The sequence below is a fragment of the Hyposmocoma kahamanoa genome, unplaced genomic scaffold, assembly GCF_003589595.1.
Source record: "Hyposmocoma kahamanoa isolate Upper Pololo Valley unplaced genomic scaffold, ASM358959v1 93, whole genome shotgun sequence".
NCBI classification, from domain to species: Eukaryota; Metazoa; Arthropoda; class Insecta; order Lepidoptera; family Cosmopterigidae; genus Hyposmocoma; species Hyposmocoma kahamanoa.
This window is the reverse complement of record NW_020654810.1, coordinates 6,588,488-6,601,834: the sequence shown is the minus strand read 5'-3', so window position 1 is coordinate 6,601,834 and position 13,347 is coordinate 6,588,488. Positions and strand designations below refer to the sequence as shown.

The 13,347-nt window shown below is 35.9% G+C and overlaps 1 protein-coding gene across 1 annotated transcript in view; it reads right to left on the bottom strand.

The window, feature by feature from the left end:
• Positions 1-13,347, bottom strand: part of LOC113237638 (T-box transcription factor TBX6-like) — a 64,033-nt gene that overhangs the window by 13,963 nt on the left and 36,723 nt on the right. The gene's annotated exons all lie outside the window — the stretch shown is intronic.

The following is a 13,347-nucleotide window of genomic DNA, read 5'->3' as shown; positions in this document are numbered from 1 at the left end:
ATAATATAATATAATATAATATAATATAATATAATATAATATAATATTTATTTATTTTTATTTATTTATACTTAAATGGCCCAACGGTTTGCATTCGCCCACAGGCGATGCACATGGCGATGAAACCTCCTAACTTTTTTCTTCGTTTCTTCCATATTGCTAATATATTTATCTACACACATGTCATAAACTCAATATAATGTGTTCAAAAACCGCAAATTACGTCCAGCATAAAGGTAAACTGTTTTGTTACAACAAATTTCTTATCTGTGAAAATGTTATTATTGCTTCATAATTTCGCTCTGGACCTTTTGGAGGGAAAAGTGTAGTTTTTATTTTGATTTTCAATTATTTTGTGAAATCTAGTTTAAAGTGGAATAGGATAGTGCTATTGTGCCTTAATCGAAGATTAAAACGCGAAATTATACGAATCTCGAACTAAAATACCCGTATCGGCCCGTTTTAAGGAATCCCGAGTCAATCCAAGCACGCCGCCTCAAATTGCCTATCCTCTTTGTGGCGGCCATATTTACGGAAACATATTTAAACTTCATGTTTAGGCTGATGGCTTTGCCAAAGCCTTAATAAAAAAAAATTATTGCTTCATAATACCATCGAATTCGATTTTATTATTACATTCAAATCGCGAACATCTCAGAAAAACAAAATAGTTTCATTGGACCTCAATTCTAATATCAGTTGAGATGAAGTTTTTTTCGAAATGAAATGTCAATAGCAAACAATTTTGACAATTTCACACGGTACTTGATATCGAACGATATGATAGTTGGGGCCGGTTCTAGTTTGTCTATGAATTAAAAATAAAAACTACGGTTGTGTGACATGCGTGAGAAAAGATTTTATTTGCCGCCATTTCGCCAGTCGTAATATGCGGTTCCTGAACACATCACAGAGAGCTTATAATATGTGCGTAGATAAAGCAGAGTATATAACTGTACATAATTAAGCATTAAAACACTCAGAGATGTGAGATGTTTTGAACGTTCACACATATTTTAAGGCCTTTCATTCTGCAACAGTCATATAAACTACTATTTATTTATGTTATTTTGTATATTGAACACAAACATAATATTATGTGTCTGTGTATATTGAATTCCTGAAAATATTTCCCCATATTTACATATAAAGTCATGATAGTCTTGGTTTGTACCTACCGCCTCTCAAGCAGAGAGCGTGGGTTCGAAGCCGGGCTAGCACCGCTGAGTTTTTTCGGAATTTATGTACGAAGTTTGAAATTTACAAAAATAATTTGCGAAGTTCCCAATCTGCATTTAGAGACGCGTGCAAACTACAGCCTTCTCATTGTCCTTTCACAATGGGCCTTTGCCCGGTTGTGGTATAAGTTAACTATTATTATTCTTACTCACTATAAGTTCTTTTAAAGTAATAAAAGATATACAAATATAAGCAACATATAAAAAAAAGAATCGCCGGTGGTCAATAACGGTCTTTTTTTCCTTGTGCGGAAGCGAGCAATTTCTGTCTACAAATCATACCTAAATTATTACAGTTACGTACTTAAAGTACGGAAAGATAAAAAATGTTTGCATATCGATAAGTTTAATAATACATTTATTCAAAGGAAAATACTGATTAAATAATTAGGTTACAATTATATATTTTTTCCAGTTTACTACATCAGATCACGAAATATTTTGTTAATTACAATTTGTATTACATTGTAATTTGTACTTTAATTAGGTTAGTTGTTTATAAACACATCTTAATCGGATTTAAATATCAGAACCTATTTATATTCCAAAATATAGGCAAGTTTAAATTTTTATTATTTTTAACCGACTTCAAAAGAAGGAGGGGTGCTCCATTCCACTTTTTTTTGTGTGTATGTTACACGACTAATCCGACATTTGTGAGTCAATTTCGACGATTTGTTGCAAAAAAAGATGTGAAGATGTTGCAAAAAGAGATTAAAATTTGAATGTAATATATCTTTTTTTAATAAAACATATTTACGTGCGTTTTTGACTTCCATCTCACCTGATGGAAAGTGACGCTTACTTATTCTCGCCTTGAAAAGACCCAAGTTATAGAGGGAACAAGTCTGGGGGCAGGCACTTGCACTCCATAGCCGTTCCCATATAAATGTGGAAACGAAACGCTTCTTGCGAGATCTGGATATTTTAATGCACGTGGCTTGGTTTTTGAAAGGAAATTTCTTTTTAATTTATCAAATTCAAAACATGAAATGCATGAAAAAAATGTATCTCAATATTCATAGATTAGCCCACCACCAGCGCAAAGTTGCCTATCGGTTTTATGTAGAATATATATGGTGAGCGTGCCCATGAACTCCATGAGCTCATGCCGCTCGCCCCCTTTTACCATCGGATGTCCAGACGTCGTACGGAGGAATATCGTTATCGAATGATTTCGATATTACTAATCCTGTCAGTCGAACGACAATTTATTAACCTACTAATTGTCGTATTCGAATGATTGGAATGATCATACACTACTAATTAGTATTACTACGTATTACTACTCCATAGATTCCATAGAGCATTTCTGCCTAGTCCTCTCTGAGACCATAATGTAGATGTGACGGAGACAGGGATTGATATGGACCATTGAGTACATAACCAGAAATAGAGACGAAATGTAACGTTGAAAACTATTCTGCCAAATCACTACTGTGGTAACTGCGCTCCGATTGGCCAGCCCGAATTCGAAACAATTGACGGGTGCCGCCAATTGTTTCACTTCAAATCGACCAGTTGAACTAGAGCTTTGCTATAATGGACGCTAATTGCAAAATAATATATTTAATATTTAATTATCGACGAAATGTGATTCCGTTTGTTTTGTAATTAGATGTTTTGTTGTGTTTCCCACACCACCGAACGGAACAGCCTTCTTTATTACAATAAATATACGGAATATTTTTGCAATATACGGAGACGTACACACAGGTCAATACTTGGCGCTGTACTATTTCAATTGTGATTTCAGCGCAAACGAGAATTGATATTTAAAAGTGATATAAGGCCCATTTACCTGATGAGTTGCCAGGAATATATGGACCTTATTTCGTCTCTATTTCTGATTTTATACTCGATGATATGAGCATAATGAATGGTACCGAGTAGTACCAACATAATAATCATTGGACTCGTTCACTCAACGATATCGGTAATCATCCAATTCGAGTCGAATGATTGTGCTTGGATTCGACTTAGGTCGAATGATTTGATCATTCGAATGATTAGTATTAATAACATTCAAAGTCGCTAGATCATCGCTAATCCCTAGTTAGCCCATGTTCCTTTCAGGCGTACTAAGCGTTTTAAGTTATCTTTTATTACACGCACAGCCCAGAAATGGAATGCCCTGCCTGTGATTGTGGTTCCGAGAACATATAACCCGAGTATATTTAAAGTGCAACTGAATAAGCATTTTCTAGGCGAGCTCGTGACATAGTAGACCGCTTAGAATAATAACGCATAGAAACCTAGTCCGCACACGCTAAGTGAGGCAAATTGAAGCGCGCCAAAAGGACCTACACGAGCGGGCGGGCCTTCAGTGCTCAAGGTCAACTTGCACCGCGAACAAATCAAGAATTTTAGCTAAAAATGACGAAATGTGCGGTAAATGAGTGTAAAAATACGTCAGACAAACATAAAATAGATACTAACATCACATTCCACAAGGAAGTAACGCGTTTCAACTTGTATTTTTACATAAATATTCACTAAAACCGAAAACTAACCTACTACTAAAACTAGCCTACATGAATTTGATTTTTGCCTCACTTGTGACAGTTCGTTTGATATGAAACTATCATTCTATGCGTTATTATTCTAAGGTAGACCGTATCTGTGCTTTAGAGCTAAGTAATGGTCAAGAAAAAAATCCATTTACTTCATTTTTTGTAAATCAGACATAACCTCAAATGGCTTTGGTTGATTCCGCATGACAGTGATAATGTTGAATTAATCACTTTGAAAAAAATGTATAGTAAAATTGAGGACATACACTGATTATGGTGCGAAAACACAATTCCTAAAAATTTTCACGATAGAAAAAGCATAAACTTACCTCGAAATTTAACAAGAAAACCGCTGTATTCAATAGGTATTTTACATATACCAATGATTTTGTTTTTAAATCAACTGAACTACATAGAACACGTATACATGACATCCATTTTTGAAATGACTTTAATTTTTTTGCCGTCCGACCCATGCAAAATGAACCGTATTGTAAAGGGAAAAATTTTAATTAGAGCTGAGATAGTATCGATTCTTAACTTAAAAACTTTAACTAACTTGCAAGTAATTGAATTTTGTATTTTCATTGAAGGTCGACTATTCTTTTTTAGAATAATAAACAAAGTAGTCAATAAAATGACTGGACAAACCGACAGACAAACAGAGGGACAAGGAAACAAAGAAGGTGATAATCAAGTTATAGCTCCCACCAATGTGATGATAGGAGCCTCCTTGTAGACAAAAGTTATAATATATAAGATAGGATTCTCAAACTTTGATGAGAGAATGAGAAATTAAAAAACTGTAAGTATAGTTTCAAGTCGTGCGCCTGGTGGTAAGCTACACGTCTGTTCATAACAGTTAGCCACTTAGAGCTTTAAATAACAAAAATTTGATGGGCACTGCCAAACGTCCGTCACCCTGAGACATAAGTTGACAAGTCCCATGTGCTTGTAGTTTCACCAGCACCCTTACACATCACATTACTGCTTGGCGGCAGAAATAGGTAAGGTGGCAGTACTTCCCTGGACGAACTCTTTGAGACGGTTTGAATTTGTTCAAAGACGTTCAGTAATCATTATATATATATAATATATAATATAAAGTTGCCAATACCGTTTTGCTTTTTCGCTAAATTCTCCACGCTCAGTTTGTTGGGCTTACACGAATGAATTTAGAAAAAATCTAAAGTACAATGACAATACAGAACAGCAATAATAATAATAATAATTACGCACACGCGTGTGCCATGGACAGACACACATAGACAACCACAATAAATTACACCCAAACTCACGGCAGGAATAAATGTACCACCATACAAATATTTCTTCCGGCCCGGGAATCGAACTTAAGTCCTCGCACAGCAGACCAGCTTGATAACCATACGGCCTTGGAGGCAGTTAAGTATGCCATCGATAGGCTAAGAGGAAGAACAGTTTATTCTAAGCATTCTTTTTATGGGGAACTGAATACGTTTTTACAATAAGATTCCGGAGCATAGATATTAAGATTATAATTTCCTAAGTTTAAAACTTACATTAAAAGTATTTTAATTGAAAAGTCATATTACAAAATTGAAGAGTATGTGTTAGATAAAGATGTATGGAAAGACAACATGAGTTTTGTAGATTCCACACAATTATGATTCAAAATGAATTCCATAGCATTTAAGGTTATTTGAAAAGAGCAATCCCTAGAGTTTCTTGCTCGTTTTCCGTTCGAAAAATTTTACCTATTGAATAAATGATTATCTGACTTTAACTTTGCGCAGTTAGAATAGAAAATCAGGAAATGTAAGCAAAGTATGTCTATTAACAGTAACATTATGTGTCATAATATTTATTAGATATACTGTACTTTTATAGGCTATCAAATATAATGGAAATAAATGTGTAAATTTCGATGACAAATCAGAGTATAATTTGAGTGCCTTAGACTTAGGAGATTCTTCTAACATTTTATCGTGATTATAAAAGCGTGTGATAGGAGTAAAAGTGTCGGGGAACCAGGGGCTTTTGGCACCCTGTCCCACCGGTGGTACCGTATGTCGTAAATGTCGATATGTGTGGCGCCACGCTTATCTTTGCGTCGCCACGGCCTGCCACCGCATCGTGGACTGCACTTAGCAAATTGTGCATTCTTAATGTGACGGAAAGTTATTGGAGATTATGAACTTTCTTATTATAGACATTGATGGTTTACTACCATGATATTCATTTGTTTTTTGTTTATGAAATAACTCCACTAGTTTTTAATAATTATTAATACAAATCAAAATTCCTTCAATATTACAGGACTCGAATATAGGACTACGGCGATAACAGCCGAAAAAACCCAAAAGATCTATAATAAACACATCGAAAGATTCGTAACGTCTGCTTATTCTATTTGTAGTAAATGTAAGTAATAATAATAAATTGATGCTATTGTCATGTATAAAAAAAATGTAATTAAATATTTTTTATGCATGAAAACAGCATTTAAATACATTATTATTTAAACAGCTCAATCAAGCTAAGCATTGACGGTTCTTGTTTCGTTGTACTGGAGACGATATTCGAACAAAACTCTATTTTTTTTTAATAATACCAAGTGCCGGGATGAATAAGTCGTGCGCCTGGTGGTAGGCGACACGCCTACCCATAACAGTTGCAGTGCCACTCAGAGCTTTAAATCGCAAAAATCTTTTGGGCACTGCCACTGCGCCCGTCATCCTGAGACATAAATTGACAACACCCATGTGCCTGTAATTTCACCAGCACCCTTACCCATCCAAACAGGAATGCACTAATGGTTACATTACTGCTTGGCGGAAAAAATAGATAAGGTGTACTTTAGTATCATTTAAATTAATATTGTAGAAAAAAAACTAAATGTGAGTTACACCGCTTTTGCACTGATAGACTCAATTTACAATATTACTTGACGGTTCAACTTGGAAAAATGACTTTACTAAATGATTCTAATCTAGGTAATGCTCACGGTGTAAATTTCGGGCTGACATTCTGAGAGCAGTTGGAGTGATTGTGTAGCACATTCTGTATGGGTATCAAAATCTTTCACTAGTAAAAATTAAACCTTATAAGCAAGCATTTTGAGTACAATTTTGAGTACGTTCTCGAATAGGTGTTCCTTAGGTATAACGGCTACCCCGTTTCGGTCATTGGAAGAGATTCGAGACCAAAAGTGATGAATATTTCAATACCATCCAATGATATCACCAACACATGCAGGAATTCTCATCAGTCATACCTTGCACTTATTGGTTCTTATCAAAAGCCACCGAAATGCAACTGACATTGTCTTAGGATATCCTCACACTAAAGAATTTATCATCGGCATAAGAAAATATGCTGGTAAATAAAATATCACCAAAAAATAACAACGCGTTGTTATGAAGACTGCTTGAATAAATAAAAAAAATGAAGGAAGAAAAACTTCATCGATTTCTCTCAGATGGCGCAATAGCGCGCGAAAAGGTCGTTGAAATCAAAAGAATAGTCTGTAACAACCATATGGAGAAATTTGTAAAGTCTGCTTGTCCGTTCCGCAGCATAGGGAGGGCGTCAGCCAGCTGTATGGCAAGGTTACTGGTTCAAAGGAAGTTAGGTATTTACACACTTTATTCCCCTAAGTTGTGCCCTATGTTCTTCGATATATTACGCCAGTGCAATTCAAAACTCTAAAATCAAAAAAGTTTTTCCCGCGTTACCTTCGACACATTCTTTCTCCAATATAGCCGCCATCAGTCATATTCCGCGTTATCACGGATCGAGGGCCGCCCTGTGGCCGGCAGCGGCCGCTAATGCAACGGCGAGATAAGCGGCGATCTCCGACAGAAGCTCAATTAACAGCAAACTGAATTAGCCCCATTTAAAGTTTACGGTCACCGCTACTGACTTACGTGAGTTCTTCCATTGTAGCGACAGAAAAATTAACAGAGCGGTAAAAAAAAACTTTGTCTCGTATCACATATTAAATGTTCCATTACTCACTATAATTGTTTATTGAATGAGTATCCTTTAACAATACGGGTATTATATTAATTATCCGAATATATGTTTCAAAAATAAAATTTCTAGTTAAAGGTGGTAAATTTCACTGTAGACTAGAGTACTGAGACATCATGCTAGAAAGCTGTTAATTGTCCCCTCTGGGTAATTGAACTTATTTTTTGATGAAAATAGCTACCAAACTTCTGGCTACCGGAGGCTTCGAAAAGACGAACTGAAAGCCTGTGTGATCCTTTCCACTTACATATATGTACTTCACATATATACTGTACTTTAGCAGTAGAGCTCCTTGTGAAAGAGGTCGTCCAGGGTAGTACTGCCACCTTATTTATTTCTGGTTCTGGTGACCATAAGTTGAGAAGTACAATGGCCTGCAATTTCACCAGCACCCTTACCCTTCGAAACCGGAACGCAGTAATGTAAAATAAATCATATGAGTAAAAAGGTAAAATTGATCATATGAACAAATTGGAATAAAACTTGGTGGATATGACAATCTATGCTTACTTTATTATCTGGAATTCAAAAGGAAGCGGAAGTTTCTATTTTATACTGTGTATATATGAGTTTGCAGCTAAAGATAAAAATGTCATTACAACGTTGAAAAGATTATTTATCATCATATCATAGGCATCAGGACAGATTATTTTTATAAATCCGTCACTCGTCTCGGTGAACCCCATCTTCTATTTATCTATCAATGTTAACAATGTATCTGTATTTAAACATTAGTTACATGACATGTAGGGATTATTTACTGTGTAATGTTTGTCGAATACTTTTAAAAGCCTTATCCCGTTGGCATTAAGTACCAGATGAACTTCTCTTGAGCGCGGATCTGTCTTTTAAAAGTGATATTGAACAATATTGACGCTGACGCTACAGCGATCGTTCCGGCTACCGTGCATTATCACCGCACCCACTTATCGGTGGCTTTGAGATGCGCGCGCGCCGCCTAGAGGTGACAATCCTGCGCACATCATGCGGTTGTTTATACTGCCTAACAACAGTCGAATATTACAAACATTTTTCTGCAGATTATATACACAAACATTTTTTTTCTTCTTTTTGCCAACATGCAATCGGTCTTATGTGAGACCACAAGCAGTTCATTTTTTGATATATTTTAGGATGTTGGGTTGGCTTTATGTGGAAAACTGTTGAGTTCAGTCAGTTAAATCCCAAATGTGTTTACGCTTCCATCTTCTCAGCCGTGGTGGTACATACAATACGCTAGCTAGTTTGTTAGTATGAGTGACTACTATTTCTTTATGTGCGTTAGTTAGCCTAGTTACTTCCTCAATAATTGTAGGCATTTTAAGGTATACGTGGATCTCAAGTATTTTAGTGAACCATGGAGCATTTAATGTTAATGGAAACTCAGCAATTAGTTACATAGTCAACTTAACACCTTTAATGTTAAGTAATGCTTGTTACTATTCATAGAGATTTTTCGTGAAAAACTCCCCAAGTTTTATTATAATAATGAATACAAACATCGGACACACTGAAAAATATTTCATTGACCCAGTGGGACTTGAACCCACGTCCATGATGCACCGTAAATGCTTGTAACTGTGAATTTATTTATTTTATTTTATTTATTTGCATTGGTAGACACGATACATTTAAAATGTTACATGCACCCAGTAAGGGTATAACAAATGATAATTCTCGTGAGCTAAAATTAGAATTAATCTAATACAATTTGCATACAAGTTAATAGTTATATAAGGGAAGAAATATTATTTATAAGTGTCATCTTCAAAATATTCATTAACTTAGTAATAGCGTTTTTGATTTGGTAATAATTTGATTTTGTTACAAAATGGGCAATTTCTTTTATTGTTTTTGTGTGCCAGGTAATTTGTTATAGATTTTTACTGCTCTATAATTATATTAAATACAATAATATTAAAATTTGGTTTTTTTTTTGCAACAACCAGTGATAGGACGAACAAGTCGTGCGCCTGATGGTAAGCTACGCACCTGTTCATAACAGTTGCAGTGCCACTCAGAGCTTTAAATTGCAAAGATCTGAGGGGCACTGTCGCTGCGTCCTTCACCCTGAGACATAAGTTGACAAGTCCCATATGTCTGTAATTTCACCAGCACCCTTACCCTTCGAAACTGGAACATAGTAATGCTGACATTACTGCTTGGCGGCAGCAATAGGTAAGGTGGCAGTACAACCCTGGACGAACTCTTTCACAAGGAGCTCTACTGCTACTAAACACTACTACAGTTACAATGGTTACAAGTTTATTGATTTGAAATTGTATTAGAATTAGATGTTGCTTATACGAATACCACAGTGAATCAACAGTTAATATTTCGATCGGTAGATGGCTCCAACTTGATTCCCGTTAACTACACTTTTCTAAATTTTGTCTTGTTTGATTAAGTATGTGGTTAGTGCCCTGGAGTTATTATTACCTACTCGGTCTTCATACAGCTAATTTCCTAGTACGAGATCAGATAATAGACCTTATTATTAAAGATATAAATACAAAGCAAAGTGATACAGGATATGTACGAGACAAAATCAAAACTCAGGGTCTTCAATCCTAAATTATCCATCAAATGAAGGTGAACTTGCAAATTATCAATCGAAGGTTTCTTAATCAGCGGGCGGCCATCTTTACAACTTCTCAAACGAGGTAATAACGGTTCAAGTATAAAAACTCCTGCGCAATTTAAAGCACTTTATACTGATTCAATCGAAAATCTTTTAAGATCTTATTTGTTTGCTAAAATTGTAAAGATAGTTTGTTTGTTCATCGCGACGTGTGAATTCAATAAATCTACATATTGATTTTGTGTTGAAAGTATGACTGTGCATCGTGGAAAGTTGAATCACAAGTGACAATATTGCAGAGGATGCATAAAGAGCAGTGAAAAATACTCTCTACTGCAACTCATTCTGCTAGGCAAAATCCAAGACCGCAGAAGACGTGGCCGTAAAAAACTATATGGCTTCAAAGTAGTTCAACATGAATACCATAGCACTCTTCCGAGCTTTAACTTCAATTATAGCTATTTTTCGATAGGAGATGGTGCACCAAAAAGAAGAGAAGTGATTATGTATGAATAAATAGTAATGTATAAATTATACAGGTACCTAACTGAGTAAAAAAAATAGATTTCTCACGGATGGCGCTACGACAAAAAAGTCGTTAAAACCCAAAAACAAGATCTGCATCAAGAACATAGAAGTGTTAGTAAGTTCGGCTAGTTGGTTCTGTGGCTTAGTTGGCATAGCGTCTGACACGGTTTGCTAGAAGATATTGGTTCGAACCCAGCCAGATCGAAGAAATTTTTCTAAGTGTTGTCTTTCTCTTCTTTTTATTGATAATAATCACATCTTTGTATTAATAACAAATTTGTTAATAATCAATTATCACTTTCTACCCCAAAGTTCTTCTTCAAGTTTCTTTAATATAAATTGAAAAACTTCAATTTTAACACTTTCAACTATTCCTATTAAGATCAAGGGTCCACTGATGAGATGGCCGGTTTAAGTCCTATCCAAATACGTAACACACCAAGATCGATTCCCAAAACCTTTTAGGCATTATATACACCTTTAACGATTACAAAACTTGAATGCAAAGGAATAAAGAGCCTAATAAAATCGTGTTGCCATAAAAGGCGCGACTCTCGAACCGTGGGGACCGTGTAACAAAAGGACCACCAAAATCGCTAAACAACTTGTATTAACTGGACATTACCGTTAGAGGATTGACTGCGGGTTGTGGTAAACTCAATACGTTTTTGTATGTAAACATTTTTGTCTAAATGTTATTGACGAACACTACTCGTCGAATTGAGGCAACGCATCTCGTCTCAATGCTATACTGGTAACTTATTGGTGCCGTCAATAGTAATTTTCTCTATGTAGAGAGTAGACATTTCCTCTATATTTCTGAAAGGCATAGCGCTACTATCTATAAGAAAACGGTGTAGGATTAATATAGGCGAGATTATCATTCGAAAAAACTCTTCGCCTACTTACGGGCAACCCGCCTAAGTTATTGGTTTGCGGTAGAGTGGATCATAAATACATAGAGGAACTGCCATAAACTTGTAACAGGTCTAACAACTCGCCAATTGCCGCCAATACCGCTCGGAGGCGCGATGCGCGGGCTCAGGAAGAAACCGCCACATCCGCTCTCGCATCCGCATTCGAAATTTGAAAACGATCTATTTTTTGAGGTTCTTAGTGACGGCCGATATGATTTTAAGGACTTGAAAAATAAATACAAATAGTTAATAAAGGAAATAAGGTGATACAAAAAAAAAATATCCTTTGCAATAGTCGACACTAAAGTTAAATGGTAGTAGGAATAACAAACTTTTGGGAAATGAAGTACATATTTATATACATCTCATTCTTTAAATAAGCACTAAATACTAAAAAGTTCTTGTAACTTTATCCATTCACAAATAGAGTTGCTGATTTTAAAAAACGCTTTTAAAGCGTTGTTGTCTGGCCGCAAATAGAGCTCCTTGTGAAAGAATTCGTCCAGGGAAGTATTGCCACCTTGCCTATTTCTGCCGCCAAGCAGTAATGTGAGCATTACTGCGTTCCGATTTGGAAGGGTATGGGTGGTGGTGAACTTACAGGCACATGAGACTTGTCAACTTGTGTCTCAGGGTGACGGGCGCAGTGGCAGCGCCCCAAGATCTTTGCGATTTAAAACTCTGAGTGGCACAACAACTGTTATGGACGCACGGCTTGTTCGTCCCGACCCTTGGTATTTAAATCTGAGGGACACTGCCACTGTGTCGATCAAAATGAGACATAAGTTAACAAGTCCCATGTGTCTTAACTTTCAAAACCGAAATGCAGTAATGCTCACTTTACTGCTTGGCGGCAGAATTTGGTAAGGTGGCAGTACTTGCCTGGACAAACTCTTTCACAAGGACATCTACTGCGACTAAAGTTGTTGTTAAGTAACATTAGCTACATCTTTTTCATCGTAAAATAGATATCGAAGACAAAATTTAATTTTATGATCATCCCTAACCTCAACCAACGTTTTCATCAGCCCATAAAACCGACTTCAGCAGTCTATATACGGCATCTGTTCGTACAGTTAATGTCTAACTGACCTACCCCATCTTGAATGTCTTTTATCTCTCGAGTTCATTGCTACTCGTTAACGTTACAGTCATACCGACAGAGTAGGCCTTTGTGTGAAACATCTGTTCAATAAATATGTAAGCTAAACAACCTTTCTAATTCTTTTAGAGCGTTTGAAATTGTTTTTTAGAGTGTGTAGGGGCTACAAGCGCAGCCTATGCGTTCTTTGATAGTGTGCTAATATCAAATTTATGACAAAATTCCGGTGTAAATCAAAATTTACCATTTATGAGGTTTAAAACTGTAACGAAGGAAACACCACATCAAAGGTTATCTGCGTAGTGGGATGACAAAAATCCATGGTAGTGCACGGCTTAACTCTTGCAGATTATCTCTATGCATGGATATTTGAAGTAAATATTGTGAGTGGTAAGCAAAAGTGTACAAAAGTTTATTTACAAAGTGCAACCCCTAAAATTTCTTACTTATTCTT